General features: G+C 45.7%; 1 protein-coding gene across 3 annotated transcripts in view; it reads left to right on the forward strand.

The window, feature by feature from the left end:
- The first annotated feature begins 6,517 nt into the window (after positions 1-6,517).
- Positions 6,518-15,059, forward strand: part of FOXP2 (forkhead box P2) — a 405,613-nt gene continuing 397,071 nt past the window's right edge. The window contains exon 1 of one of the 3 annotated variants that reach the window (XM_059847131.1): positions 6,518-6,658. The gene's annotated coding sequence lies outside the window, so the exon portion shown is untranslated. The remainder of the gene's footprint in view (positions 6,659-15,059) is intronic. The other 2 variants (XM_059847129.1, XM_059847125.1) reach the window with 2 other exon arrangements.

Here is a 15,059-nt window from a genome sequence, read left to right on the forward strand (position 1 = left end):
TCTACTCTTCTACCAACCCATACACCTTGTTTGTTCTGAGGATGGCTGGAGCAGTTCATCTGTAGGTGATGCTTTCCCACCAAAGCATATATAGCTTGTGGCAGAGGCACAAGCCTCTCTCCTGGGGGTGAGAAAGTACTATAGCTGGAAGAGGAGAGTTGAAGCAACAGAACAAATAAAAGACAAAAATTCTTCTGTCAGGAATATTTCTGCCAGCTTTAATAAAAAATTTCTGCAATTCCCTATGTCTTGTTTTGCTCTGAGGAAATCATGAAGGAGAAAAATGCCAATAAATGAGCACAAGATAGAAAGGCTGGACTTCAGACGTGGGTGGTACTTGTGGAGACTCATTGTTTTACAGTCAGGACTAGATTTTTGTAGTTAAACTTGCTTTTTGTTTTATCTGGCCCCTATATGCAATCCCATATACTCCATAACCTTGAAAACAGCATCTGCATCAGGCTGAGGAAGTTGGGAACTCTGGAGTGAAATTCAGTGGTCACTGCTCTGAGTTGCTGAAAGCAATTGCAGAAAAGGCTGAAGAGACGATGCTACTTCAAGTGCTGCCCTTCTCAAGGTTGCCATACCTTGCTATTTTGCTATTCAGAGCCCTGAATCCTCTTTTGGAAACAAGTATTTATACGGTCTATTTCATAAAAGTCACAGTGTTCTCACCAATGGTTTGAAACTGACAACAAAGGGGAATTGTTGCAAAGTCTTTATGTATATAAATGTATATATATAATAGCTAAATTATGATTCTATTCTATTTTACTTCTAGACCCTCCTTGGACCTAAGCCATAAGTCACCTTCCAGGACTATGACCTAAGCACTTGGTTTTGGATGGTTTGGAGTAGGGCTGTAGTGTCCCTTTGCAGAACAGGGGTCAGCGGGAGCAGCAGGAGAAGGGTGGGTGTGCAGCGCAGCAGGTGGGATGTTTACCCAGGAAATAGAAGCATTGGGTCAATGGCTGCTCTAAGAACTGACTGGGCATTCTATCTAGTTACAATTTAATCTTCAGCTGCACAGAAGATGCTCAGTTTTAAAAGGTTAGTAAGGTTGAGGAAACTCACCAAACTCTTCATCCTGAATGTGACAGTTATTATTTTGAGTATTTTCAGAAATAGTGCCTTAGAAGCCTAAGCAACTTTATTAGTACCTTATCAATGTTAACTCCTGGAAGCTAAAAAAGGATTTGAAAGGTTGCAATCTTAGATTTACATGCCTAAATTTTAGTACCACCTTACAGATCACATACCAAACTTTTCAGAAGTTATGAGCTGTTCATGAGACTCACACTACTTGTTTATGTATGTTTGTGATACTGCTCCCTGGGTTATACTTTGGAAACTCACCAAAAGGTTTAGCAGTCTTAAAACTTTCCTCACCTTTGGCTAAATAAGACTTTCACATATACAACTAATGGCTGGGGGACCAGGACCCAAAAAGTCTGTATGGCCTGTTTGGCACAAAACGGGAAAAGAATCCCAAAATATGTATTGGTCATCCCTATATACAATGTCAAATATAATGTCAAAAATTTTGACATATTTTCTAGTACGGAAATTGAGTTTCAAGATTTGCACAAAAAATTTTAAGGTTTTTTTTTTGTTTGTTTGGGATTTTTTGTTTGTGTTTTTTGATTAGGTTTTTTTTGTGGGGAGGGGTTTGGTTTTTGGGTTTTGTTTTTTTTTTTGTTACTCTATCAAAGAAATGGAACTGACACAGTGTAATCCCTTGTTTTGGTCAGTGCTGCTCAGGGCAGCATCTGTTCCAACTCAAACAAGACAATTTTGAAAGCCATACTTTATTTTTCTTTCCCCCAGCAACTCTCAATTACTTGATATTTTAATTTTTTTCCTGGTGTTATAATGTCTATTCAATTACTTAAAAATGAAATTATTATTTATTAAAAGTATATAAAACTGTAGGCAGTGCAAACACTGAAATTGTCAGCAAATTCTTGGACACAAGTCTTTTACCAAGTGTTCCTAAATCAGCAATTGGTTGTAATGGCCTATTTATTTCTCAAAGCTGAAAAAGTGGCATGAAATTTATTTCCATCAGATGAATGTTAAACACCTGTTTCACCAATTCACAAACCTTAGCTTTTAATGTTGATACAAAGAGCTTAGTTGACTATGGAGAAGACATAATTTTTTTTTTTTTTTGTAACATGAAATGAACACAATAGATAAAAGAATGCTGAAAGTTTTTATTGCTTGCAGCATAATTCTGCATTTTATGAGATAGCCTGGAAAATGAACATAGAACTTCAGAGGAAATAAGTTTCTCTCTTTTGACATGTCCACAAACTAAAAGTGAGAATTTCCTTCATAGTGTCAACAACTACTGGGAGGATATAGGAAATGGAGTTTCTTTAGGCCTAGGAAAAAGATTAGAAATAGGATTTTTATTAGGAGATGCCCAGTGCTAATTACAGGTTTGTAAGGTTTGTGAGGACTTGTGAAATGCCAACCTGGAGATAGTCAAAGTTCTGTGTATTTCCACAGTGAAACAGAAACAGCCTGAAAGTTAACCTTTAATGGTAAACATTCCACCCAGCAGCACATTTGGATCAATACTGACTAAACCATACCTGTCTAAAAATAGGAACCATGATAAAAAAATATAATTTTGATTATTTTTGTTGCTGAGTTCCGTGAAGATCCCTGCTTGCATGAAAAACAATGGGCCTCTGAGAACACCAAGATTCAGGAAATCCCAAATAAAACACTCCTTCTTTTTATGATTCTTCAGTAACTATAGTAAGTGGGCATTTGCCATCCATTTAACTGAAGAATTTAGAAAGGGCTAAAGTCTCATGGGGAGATCTGACAAGAAGGTGCCATGTTTACATTGGGGAATATAAAATAATTTTATGCTTAAGGATTGGTTTATAGTAGTCAAAGCTCTAAGAGCAATCAGAGATTGTAGTAGAGCATCACAGCTCTTTCACAGATATTTTTTTCAAATTCTGTTTTCTATGTGTTCCTTTTCAGAATGCACCACTGCAGAACAGGTATACAAAATGGGCTAAATTGAATCCTACAACTGTAACATAAAAGATCTGTTTGGGTTTTTCCTGCTTTTTTAAAAAATTTATTATCTTTTTTTTTTTTTTTGGGGGGGGGGGTGCTGAGTGCATGAGGGTGGTTTAGTTTTGTAGGTTTATTTTTTTTCTTTTTTTTTTTTTTAAATTAGACCTCTTTTTTATGAATGCAACCTCCTGAAGCCAAAAAATACTGTGAAGCGTTGGTGCCTGTGTGTTTTGACGAGCAACTTCTTGGGGACATCAGGTGCCAGAAGAAACCCGTTGGCCTGGCAGGGTGCAGTGAACAGCCACATCTGTGAAGGGCATGGGCAATCTGCTGCCTGTCACTCCGGACCATCCAACGCCGGGAAACCCACTCTGCCAGGGCGGCAGGAGTTCGAGGTGAAAGAGAAAAAAAAAAAGAAAGTTGCCATCTCTCATTAAGATTTATTATACGTCTGAACTTTTGTAGTCCCGAAGCTTAACGACAGATGGTGGTGTAACTCCACCAATTTTGTAACGTCTCCTTTTCTTTGATGTTGTAATACAGATTCTCCTCGACTTGACTTCGGTTAAGACCAGCATTTTCTGCTCTTTCCCAAGTGTCTCGGAGCAGTACGCAGGGAGGAAAGGGAGTGCACCTAGTTCGAAGAGGAGTCTGTTATGTGTTCTTGTTCGCTTTCTAAACAATCCTAATAGCAAACAACAATCTTATTGACACCTAACACTGCCAGCAGAACAGAGAAATTACATTAAATTAATTAAAGGAAAATGGTTTCAAAGCGGTTTATTTCAAGCGAGAAATACAATTGTGCAGATGAAATCTTGAACCGTAAACAGGAACAAATAAAACGCACCAGCGTTTTTCATTAGAAAGCCAAGTCACATTTTATACCGTAGTCGTCCTTAGGAAAAAAAAACCGCAAAAAACAAAATAAAAAAAACAAACTCGGAAAAGTGCGTGTTTGTTTAGCTTTAATTTTGGGTGGAACTGTCAAGTCGCGCCGAGTAATACTAGCGGCCAAGCGCCGTGTTGTTCCCGGCACGTTGTGCCCACCAGACAGAGGGTCTGCGAGGCCACACTGAACAGGACGAGGGGTTCGTGGAACAAAGCGCAGCCCGGAGAGAGGGCTGGGAGTGCTGCGGGCACTCACGAGAGCGGACGGCGGACGGCCCGACGGCGGCAGCCCGCGGCAGGGCAGAGCCGGGCCGGAGCCTCGGGTCGCCGCGCGCCGCCGCTCCCCTGCCGCTGGCGGTCGCCCGGCGCGCAACGAAGTTGGCGGTGTCCGCGGCCGGGCCGCGCCGTCCCGCCGGTTCGGTGCCGCGGGTTAACCCCACAGAAGATGCGCTGCACGCTGGCTTCCGCCGGTACCAGGATTTGTCCGCTACCGCAGACGGCTCCTGAGGGAGAGCTGCCTTTCCCCCGGGGCGCGCTTCCCGCCCCAGGAGACGGGGGGGCCGGCGGTCTCCGGACGGCGCAGCTTGCGCCTCGCGAGGCTCCGCGCCCCTGCCCGCGGAGCCCATGGGTGGCCGGAGCCTGCGGGGCCCGATTTCGTTTGCGGGCCGGCGGAGCGCGTAGCGGCGGGTCTCGCGCGGTTGCCTTCCCGCCCCGCTGGCTCGTGGGGCGCGGAGCCGTGGAGGGCGGCGGCCCGCGGGAATTCTGTCCCACGGCTCCGCGGGGTGCGCCGCGAGTATCCCATGCAACCGTTGCGCTCGTAGCCGCAGCGGGTAGCGCCCCGGTAACTCGGGGCAGCGACGGGGCGAGAAGGGGGGGGACGAGGGGCAAAGAGACAAAAGAGCCGCGAGTAGCAAATAAATATATTTTACGGCCACCCATCGGCAGCACCGCGGCCCCGCGAGCCTCTGCCCCGGCGCTGAACTTTCACCTCGCGAACCCGGCCGCGCCCCATTGGCTGCCGGCCGGCCCGCCGCGCCCCGCACGGCCCCGCCGCCGCCCCGGCCCCCGGCCCCGCCGCCGCGGGCGGGCGGAAGGGTGCGCGGCGGGGCGGGGGGCGGCCTGGGCCGGGGGCCGCCGCGGGGGGCCTCGCCGAGTTGCCGGAGTTGCGACGGCTCCGCCCCGCGATACCGGCTCTCCCCCCCTCCCTTCCCCCCCCGCCCCGCGCCGGTGGCGAGCGGCCGGCAGTGCCCCCGCCGGGGATGGCCGGCGGCCCCGGGAACGAGTGGCGCGGCGGGCAAGCGGTCTGCCACTTGCCTGGAGCAGCGAGTGGCAAAGTTTGTGGGATTTTTAATTGTGCTTAATAAATGCGGTGACTGTTAATTCTGAGTGACAGTCACTTGTGATCCTGGCCCTCGGCGCGTACAGAGAGCCCTGCTAACGCTGGGGCTGCCGCGCGATAATTAGGTGGGCTCCGAAATAACAAACCCCACGTTCCGCTCGGCCACCGCCGTCCGCTTTCTCCCTCGCCCACGCGAGGTCTTTCCACCGAAACACCCCCAGCGCCGATTTACTGGAAACCGTGACAAGGACAAGGGAGGACCAGACCAGCTATAGCCACGAGGCCAGCACTTCTCTCCCCGTTCCCTCTGATACCCTATCCCACGCAGAAATCACTTAAAAGTGGTTTTCCCGGGGGGAACGGCAGCCCTGGGGAGGCCGTTCCAGACAGGCGGGGAGCGGCCGGTCCCTGCTGCGGACATCTGGGGGGTCCTCTGCACCTTGCTCCAAGTGCCGGGGCCCGGGAGAAGAAAAGTTTCAGGGCCCACGCGTGCCTCCTCGGCATAGCTGCTGCCATCGGCCAGGCCTGCCCCGCCGTCCCCCTCCCACCCGGGTTCCCCGGACTGTCTTCGAGCGGGGCTGCGGCACCTCGGGGGCTGCCAGCAGGCTGCAGCCGGCCGGCACTGCCAGCACAACACACGGCTTTGTTTTCCGCCCGTCTGCTAAACTCGTTGTGTCTAACGGAGCCGGCGGAGCAGGGCGGCGGGAGGGGAGAGGGGGCGGGAAGGGGCAGCCGCCGCCAGCAAACAACTTCCCCGACGGTTTGTTTACATAGCAGGTGGAGCTGCCGTCCGCCGCGACCCACAGCGCCCGCTCCGCCGGGGACCGGCCGGGGGAGGCGCAGGCGGAGCGGGGCACGGCCCGGCGCATCCCGCCGCACTTTTTTTTGTTGCCATTCCCCCTCCGCTGCTTTCCCCCCCACCCCTCCCCGCGTTATTAGCACTTCTGTGCAGGCCACTCGGCGATCATGTGAGGGAGGGCTCCCTTCGCACTCCCCTCTCTCCAAAGCAGCCGGTGTGTGCGGCGGGTTTTCTTTTTTTTTTTTTTTCCCCTCGTCCTTTTTTTTTTTTTTTTTTTTTTTTCGCATTCCCAACAAAACACATACACACAGGCGGCACACTCCGCACACGGGCGGACCCGCACGCCGGGGGAGGGAGAGCAGCACCGCCAGCGCCAGGCAGCACCAGCCGGCGGGAGGGCGCGAGGCTCCGACGCCGCTCCGCGCCCGCGGAGGGCCCCGCGCCGCGCGCCCGCCCCCGCTCCCCCGGCCCGCGCGGCGGCTCCGCCCGCAGGGACTCTGTATGTGCGCGCGGCTGCGCGCGGCTCCGCTCGCCCTTTCTCTCTCGGTGTCAGCTCGCTGGGACGCCCTACACGGTGTCTCCTCCCGGTAAGTGCTACCCCCCCACCCCGCCCCGCACACCCGTCCCCTCCTCCCTCCGCTCCCCGGTGTGACTTGCTACTTCCAGCGCTTTCAACCCCCTCCGCCACCGCTCACTGACTTGCCGCCGCCGCGGGAAAGTTTGGCCGCGGCCGGCGGGGCCGCAGCAGTGACATGTGTCAGGTCTCCCGGCACCCGGTGGCACCGCTCCCAAACACGCACGGCCAGCGGGGGGCGGGGGCGCGCTCTGCGGTGGGAGCCTGCGGTGCCCCGGCCGGAGTTGGGGCTGTGCCCGGCGGGCCGGGCCGGGTCGGCCGCGGGAGCCCGCGTAAGCTCCCCCAAAACAACTCGCGGCGGCTGCGGGTCGGCAGGGCCTCCCTCCCGCCGCTCAGTGCCGCGGACCCCCCACCCCCCAGTAATTAAAAACAAACAACCTGTAGCCTCCCCGCACGGGTAGAGAAGTGCCAGGCGGGGAGGGCTTGGGGCCAGGCGGCGGAGGAAGCGTGTGTAGGAGGCTCGGCTGCCCGCCGTTTGCCTCTCCGTTTGTGTGGTGGCGTGTTGGGATTCTTTTGGGGTTTTTTTCCCCTTTTTTTTTTTTTTTTTTTTTTCCCTTCTTCTTTTTCCCGGAGACCTCCCCAGCAGACAGCCTGGGTGAAGAAACGTGTCACGTTTCTCCTTTGTGTGCTGCCTGCCCGCCTGCCCGCCGGAGGGAGAGCCGCACCCCAGCCCCCGCCTCTCCGCCCGCCCGCCCGCGCGGAGGGGCCGCTGCCGGCCGCCCCCTCGGGGCGCCCCGCGCCGCGCTGCCCCGGGGCGCCCCCGCTGGCGTGGGAGGGGAAGCGCAGGGGCGCCGAGGTGCCCGTGGGGTAGCGGTGCCCCCGGGCGCTGCTTGGGCTGCGCAGGGAGCAGGGTCGTCCCCTGGCCCAAGACAAAATTGCCTAAACCAAACAATTAATAAATTATGGTGTTGGAGCTGCGGGGTTCCAGAGGCGGCCTCCGTGCCTGGTACGTAGGGGCCTTCCCTTAAAATTGGCTTTTAAGTTGAGGAGGGCTTCAGGACTTGGAAAGTTTGGGAAGCGTGATATATTATGAGGAGAGAGCGGCCGCGGCGGCCTTGGCTGTGGAGAGGGCTGCACTCTGCCGTGCTATCGGGAGTGCCAGGGCAGCCGTAGGACGGAGGGCGAGCGCCGGCGCCTCCGCTCCGCGTTCTGCCGCGCCGAGCGCGGGGTGCGCAGGGCGGCAGCGCGCTTGGCCTCCCGTAACCTGCCGAAAAGCCGTGTGCCGCCCGGCGGAGCCTGCACGGCCAAGGTAAAGGCAGTCTTGAGGCGGTTTTGTTCTTTTCCCGTAGTTCGGCTCGTGTCAGGTTCGGGAGGCAGCGGGCCCGTGTCGCAGCTCAGCCCCTGACCGAGAGCTCTGGCGAGCGCCGGTAAGGTCCCGGGATGGAGCTACTGGAGAGGTGTAAAGCTTAGGCTATGGGCTGGCAGGAAAATGCTCATCTAAAATTTGCGAGAATTGTCCAGATAGAAAGTGGGCTGCTGGTATATTCTCTAAGGGAAAATAATCTCAAAAGTAACCACCGGGAATTTGTGGTATTGTCCTGTATTAGTAAAGATGCAGAGCTACAGATGGAAGAATGGGCAGTACCCTCTACCTGGGAATCGCTTATACTTCTAGGAAGTCTTGCCTGTGTGCCTACGTACCGAGAGAAACACAGAAGTTCCTCTTCCAAAGAGGATCTTCCCTGGTCTTTTCTGTGCGTTAGAGCCCCTATCCAAACTCAACTCTTGTGAGCGGGAATCTCCTTTGACAGCAGTAGGAATCGCTCCATTGACTTCACAGGCTCGGATCAGGCCCTTGCAAATTTTTTTACGAAGGTGGGACTTAGAAGTTGTGCATGGTGTCTGTATCCCCCCATTAATCTGTGGCGGGGGGGCGGGGAAGAATTCAAAGTTTTAAGATATTTTGACAATTTTAAATTTTTTCTTCTTTGTGCTAAGTAATTTAAAGCCATTAAAGAAAAACATTACTGCTAGTAATATTACTCTAAAGAAATATGATTAATTATTAAATTGGCTTCTCTAATGCTACACTAAACCCTTTTAAAGTGGCATATGGTTTTAATCATTCAAATAAGTATTTTCTAAAGTTTTTTCTTGATGATGATAATTTGTTCATGTAAATGTAGATACTCAAAATACCCGTTTTGTAGTGATCTGCAGTTTTAGTATAGTTCTTACAAAACGGTTTTGTTCTGTAGCATTTTTGCAGGCTTAAATCATTAATTTAATTACTCAGGATAGTAGATCAGTAAAAGGTTAAGGGAAAGGAAAGAGTATTTCAAATACAGCATTTCCAAAATGCATGTAGTTAGACATACTAATTTATTTTGATTATATGTAACACCTGAAATACACTGCTTCATGTGAGGCCTTGTTGGTGTGGGCTTTAAGGTTTAACAGTAACCTTAGGAGGAAGCTTAAGCAGAATCAATAGTATAAATATTTGTGTATTGCTTTGTTTTTAGTTTAACCTCAGCGATTTTTACATTGTGTCATGGAATCTTTGCTACAGTGCAGTGTTTTTATCATCTGAGAGAGGAAAAAACCTAAATATTTTGTAGCATTCTGTTTAGTGTAGATTTATGTAAAATGACTAAATAGTCTCTAAGGAACAACCAAATCAGAGTAGGTTTGAGCGTGCGGAAGAGTAAAAGAAATATACCAAGTTCGGGACATTTCAATCAGTAAATACATGGTACTCTTTTAAAGCTGCACTAGGGTTTGTGCTGTAGTCAGGTGAATATTTCACAGATTTTTGAAGTGACATGTTTAATTGGTGGTGTTTGGCCTTTTTTTTTTTTTTGTTGCATTTTTTTTCTGTAATCATCTGTTGCTTATACATATTTTTATGCTGTCCATAAGAGAATGTGTAGGGACTATCATTTTAAAAATAAAGGTTTATTTGCTTAGAAACATTCCTGTCAGACTCCATTATTTTTCTAAAAAATATTGTTGGACTAAATTTTCTTTTAAAAAAATTACTGTAGAATAAGATTTTTTTTTTTAGGACTAATTTATGGGAGCTGGAATAAGCTTTTTGTATTCTGAGAAATATACCTGATTCAGCATTGCATGCACAGGAGTTATTCGAGGCTAGTGGGCTGAAAACAATAGAAAACTTCTGAGATGTGATCCATGTTGTGGCAGTGTTTTGCTATGTGTCATTGAAAATGTCTTAACCTCTTTGTTTTTCATCATTGATATGTGAGGACTGGTATTTATCTTTCTGATAGAGGGGTTAATTAATATTTCTTGAGCATGGAGTACTTTTTTGGTTCCGTTTCAATTTTTCCTGGTTTATTTTGGAGAAATTAAATGGTGATGGTGGCTGAAAATGAATGGTTCCTAGGAGTCATGTCTTTTTCTTTGTTGGTTGTATTGTGAAGAGGTCACTTGCTCATATGAAATAAAAACGATTTAGGACATAGGTGACTGAAAAGTACTCATGGAATGATTTTACTAGAGAAAAATGCATATCACACTCAAAGTAAAAATTGCTATCAACTTTGTTGTAAAATGATAATTTTCTGTACATTTGAACTGATTATTATTAATAGTAATTTTAAAATTTTGTGACAGCTGATAGGTCTAGAAGTAGTGCAAATAGTCTATTTTTTTTTCACAACCACTGTAGCATACTTCTCAGCTAATCCTTGTTAGAAGAAATACTTTTCATTTAGACTCCTGTTCCCTGTCCTGTTTTGATTTGATACTTTTCTTGATTGTATGTGTAAAATAGTGTCACCAGAAAAACCTCATATAAGTGATGAAATTGTAGAAAATCTTTGCTGTAATAAGTGAACCTCTTAAAATTGCAATAAAATAGTTCCTTGTTAGTTGTTTGAAGGCTTTCTTCCACATTTTTCCTTTACAGAATAAGCATACTTACTGTAATAATTTCCAAGAGTAGCTTTAGACTTAAATTTCAAAACTTCTAGACCAGCATAAAAACAAGGAGCAGTCTCACACTAATCATCTTTTTTTTCTCCTTTTTGAGGCTTTCAGTAACTTAATCAAACTTACTGCTTTAAAAAATCTTCCAAAATGTTCACTGCAAATTATAAGAGGTATCTATTATTTGTTGCAAGATTTGCATCTGTTTTTGATTTCTGTTTTTTTTTTTTTTTTTAAATCCCATTTTTGATAGGTTTGTGTTTTAGGGAGACCCCAAGTTTTATGTCAGAAAGGTGGTTTTGAAAGTGCCAGTAATAGCTTGCTTATGCTGTCATCACTGAAGTAGCTGAAAATAATCTCTTTAATGAACAGTTGCTACGATGTTTATTGCTTCACCAGTGTATTGTTTGGGATGATGTTAGAAAGTAACATTTGAACTCTGAGGAATGAATTTATTTAGAATTATGTTTAATATCACAATTTCAGTTCCTATTCTAAGAAAAATAAAGTTAAAATGCTAAGTATACTGTTTTAAGGTCTTAACTGTCTTAAGTCTTTTTAGTAAGTTGTAGAGGTTGCTGAGGGGAGGGAAGAAGAACATTGTAGGTTTAAATTTTTGTTCATTTACTTAGTTATTTCTTTTTCCTGCTTGTAATAATTACACATCTGTAGTTGGAAATGGATTTGCTGCAGTTTGTTTCTTATTTAACTGTATACATTAATCAGGCTGGTTGCTGAGGACAGAGCTGATTCCCTTGGATATGGTGTACTGCACCCTCTACGTGCCCTGAGTGTGGGTGTCTCTTCTGCTGGGTGGCAGAGGGCTTTAGGTAGGTAACAGATGACTTTCTAATTGATTAGGCTGAGGAACAACAAACAGGTTTAAAGGACAGGCAGCACCTTCTTTCAACCTGCAGAAGGGAGATTTTCTGCCCTGTCCACTTCATCCATCCCCCTTGCAGTGCTGTGTGATGTCCATTGTGGGGTGAAAGGAGAAACTACAGACCTCCATCATACAACCCTCTGAGTCACAAAGAACCCTCTTTGAAGTTCACAGACTGGCTTTGGCTTACCTGTAGAACTTGCTTATTTACCAAGGAGCTTCAGCTTCCTATGGGCAGCAGGTACTGGAAGAAGTTGGTGGAGTATCTCTGTTTTACAATGTTTCCAGCCCATTGGTGTTTGCAGGGTCTGCAGGGACACACACTGCGAGTCCTTTGGACCTCTGTGGTGAATCAGACATGGCTGCAAATTGCACCATGTTAGGTATTTCTGTAAATTGCTGATCTCAGTCTTGTTTCAGTTTGCCTCCAGGACATTATGAAAATGACTGAGATTCTAGTAGGCCTGTGTCAGCCTTGTCCCGTTGGGAGATACTGTTGGGACCAAAACTGGAAATTCATTTGAAGAGTGATGTTTTGAGACTAGGGATGTATATATACATCACTATATATAACTGGAAAGTTGTTTGGATTTTCTAGGCACAGTATTTAGTAAATAAGAATTTACATTGTTACAAGAAAAATCCTTTATCTTTTAAGACTGATGTTTAGTTGATGATCATTTTAGAATAATTTTTTTTTTTCTCTCTAACAGCGTGATGTGTATTTTGCAGCTTTAGTCTGCAAAACAGTCTGCAAAAGAGAATTTGTCTTCAAATGAATTCAAATGCTGATTTATTCCATTATTCAGCTTTTGTATTTCAGCCTTAACCAACATGATACATTATGTATTTTATGTAATTTGAAATAATGTATGTGACATAATTTGGCTAATTACATTTTGACATATATTTATATTAAAATAGTCTAATCTTGATGGATATTGCTACTACAATTTTTGCCATTTTGTCCCTTCAGAGAAGGAAGGAGAATGGCTGTGATATTACACTGCTTGTTGAACAGGATCTGATTGTGTTATTCAGCCTGAAAACTAGGAAACTTGTGTTTGGAGAAAGAATCTCAGAGTTGCAAAGCTCTATCAAGCATAATACTTTAAGTATCTATTAGGTGTTGATTTTGAATTTGCCCAGGAATGGTGAAGAAAATGTAAAAGAGGTAAACATCATTTCAACTTTGCCATGCTGTCAGTGCCAAGTCTTACAAAAATTGCTCACAATTACATTGTTGATTATTTCTTTTGTAAGTCTTACTCTTGATGTTGAGAGGGCATATTGTTCTTCTGGAATTGTAACCCACCTAGTAAAACAAGTGGTGTAATAAAACCTGTAGTTGATTTTTAACAGCTTGGAAATTAGATCAGAAATTGACAAGTTTTGCCATGTAAAAATATTGCAGAGGAAACTTTAAGGGATAGTGCTGGGAAGCCACAAAGGGCTTTGGAAAATAGAGGGACAACGTGCAAACAATGGAGAGTTGGGAATTGAGGGGGAAAAGGCCAGAGAAAACACGTGGCTGGGCAGGAGCCAGCAAAGGCACAGGCAGCACTGCCAGAAGGTAGGCAGCTGCTCAGAAAATAGGGCTGAGGGTCTCAGAAGAGCATTGTGATTTTCATCTGGTGCCCAATATGGAAAATATTTTTCTTCACCTTCACTTCTTCTGTGGGAAGAAAAGAAAACTTTTTTGCATGCCAGCTTTATGCACGTGGCAGGCACAGGAGTTACATCAGGGTTCACTGGCCCTAATTGAGGCTGAAATTTTTTGAATACTAGATCTTGTTAAATCTAGTGTATGTCTTTGGAAACTACTTACTAGTTATTGCATTGAAATTTGATATTTAATTACTGAACAAAAGTGTCATTTTATTCATGTGACAGAGGGGGGACAGAGGTCTTTTGAAGATAAAGAGAAGAAAAGTGTCTAGAAAACAGAGGCTAGTATTTTTTAGAGTCTGAAACACAGAAATCGAAGTATCTCTGATTCAAGACACTTCTCTGTGAGAGAACACAAATAGGATTGTGGTTTCATTACAGTAGTTACAGCTTTCTCATGACCTATAAATAAAAACATTAAAACCTAATGCAGTCAGGTGTGCACAGACTGCAAAGATACACGTATTTGCTGTTGTGCTTTTCAGTTGTGTCAGTGTTTTCATCTTTATAGAACAACATTTTCAATAAGGAATAAATGATATCATAGATACAGGATGGTGAATGTAAGGGGAAGAGTGCTGAGAACTCTGTGATATGTGGCAACAATCATTCTTCATTGGAAGAATGTATGGTGAAGGAATATATGGGTGCTAAAATTGTAAAAATATTAGGATAGAACTTTGCTAAAGATCATTAAATGCTTTTGTGCAAAATTTTATTCAGACCCATTTGTTACCAGTCTTGAATGCATTTAAATTATTTTAATGTTGTGAAGATGCCTGTAAATTGTTCTCAGTACACAATAACTGTCAGCATACATTGAAGAATACGTATGGTCAGTAATTCTACAGGTAACTATATTGAATATACAGAAGTTTCATATGGTGTCAGATTCTTGCACATTTTTTTGCTTTAGAAGAAAAATTATATCTATTTTGATTGAAACTTTAACTTGGTATTCTATTTTAAGAGACTGACATCCCGAGGAAGCGTTAATGATTTTTGGTGTTGGCTGTTCTGGATCTGTTCTTGAGCCTCTATTTATTATTGACCAGGAAAGGGTGTGAAGTATACCTGAGCAACTAAAAATGTTCTTCTTATGAACTGACGTATGAAAACCCTTTAAAAATACTGGTTAAGGGTTTTTTTTTGTTGGGTTGGTTTGTTTTGTGTGATTTTGTATTGGTTTGATTTAGTTTTTTTTTTTACCTTTTCTAAAATTGTTTTTGATTTTGAGTGTGGGAATTGGGCCACATGTTCAAATCACAGAGAAACCAGGAGAATGGTAAACTGGCAAAATATTTGTGTATTACTGCAGGAGTGGTAGGTGAAGAAGCTGATGATCAATCCAGTGTGTGTGTGTGTGTGTGTGTGTCCATGCCAGTGCACGTGTGACTGTGCAGCATCACAGGGCTTCTGTCTCCATCCACAGCTTTCTGGCAAGGAGACCAGGGCCTTGAGGAAGAAAATTAATGTCTCAGGCTATAAGAGAGAAAGTATTCTAAAGAACAGTGCAGTCAGTACTTTGCTAAAACAGGGAACATGGTTGAGGAATGTGGTTCTCCAGGCAGAAACTGACCATGCTGGAGAATGTTTTACAACGTAAAAACAGGTATTGAATGGGTTCTGATGGGAAAACATGGCTTTCCAAATTCTTCCTTGGAAAAATGAGGGAAGGATGCTTCTGAACCAGGTTGGCATTCATTTCCAGACTACGTATGGCTTGCAGCATTGGTGTTGTGCCATGCTCCAGCTTCGTGTTGTCCTCTGGGCTGGTTGTGGTGTCTAGGTGTGCTTGGTCCTGCAGTGGGGCCTGGAGTAGTGAATGATTCAGTGGTTCTGTGGCTGGCGGCAGATGGGCACTTGCCAGGACTCTGCTGAGACTGAGCCTCCCTGCTCCTGGAGCACG

Source organism: Haemorhous mexicanus, chromosome 5, assembly GCF_027477595.1.
Source record: "Haemorhous mexicanus isolate bHaeMex1 chromosome 5, bHaeMex1.pri, whole genome shotgun sequence".
Lineage (NCBI taxonomy): Eukaryota > Metazoa > Chordata > Aves > Passeriformes > Fringillidae > Haemorhous > Haemorhous mexicanus.